The sequence below is a fragment of the Morone saxatilis genome, unplaced genomic scaffold (genome assembly GCF_004916995.1).
Source record: "Morone saxatilis isolate NCDOM2014 unplaced genomic scaffold, NCSU_SB_2.0 Contig14, whole genome shotgun sequence".
In the NCBI taxonomy this organism is placed as follows: Eukaryota; Metazoa; Chordata; class Actinopteri; family Moronidae; genus Morone; species Morone saxatilis.
In genome coordinates this window covers 22,870,183-22,870,678 of record NW_023339696.1, presented here as the reverse complement: position 1 = coordinate 22,870,678, position 496 = coordinate 22,870,183, and positions in this window count along the sequence as shown.

Genomic DNA, 496 nt, shown 5'->3' with positions numbered 1-496 from the left:
TGTGTGTGTGTGTGTGAACAGTGAGCGTTGGTGAGACGTCGATGTCAGCAAACACCTTTCAGAGACGCCCTGGTCACACAGTATGCAAACATTCATTCCTGTGTCATCGTGTACAAATACAACATTTTACACTTCTGGTCACTTTACCTGTGAACAGACATCAGGACCTTTGGGTTTGGGGGTACCACTATTGCCTTTAATTTGACATTTTGAGTCTAATTGCTCTTGTAAAGTTTGTATTTCATTATATTTTTTCTTTTACTTCATTAATGTGTTAGGTTTCTCCATGTATCTGCACTTATTCATGTCTTTGTGCTGCTGTAACATCCACATTTCCTCTCTTGAAACACAAATCAGTGTAGTTACTCCGACAATGATTCCACTGAAGAGAACTGATTTTGCTGCAGATTTTGTCCATTTTAAACACTCGTGTGAACTAGGAATTCAGTACTAAAAAGACTATAAATCCAGACTGCTGTGTTATCGCGATGACACC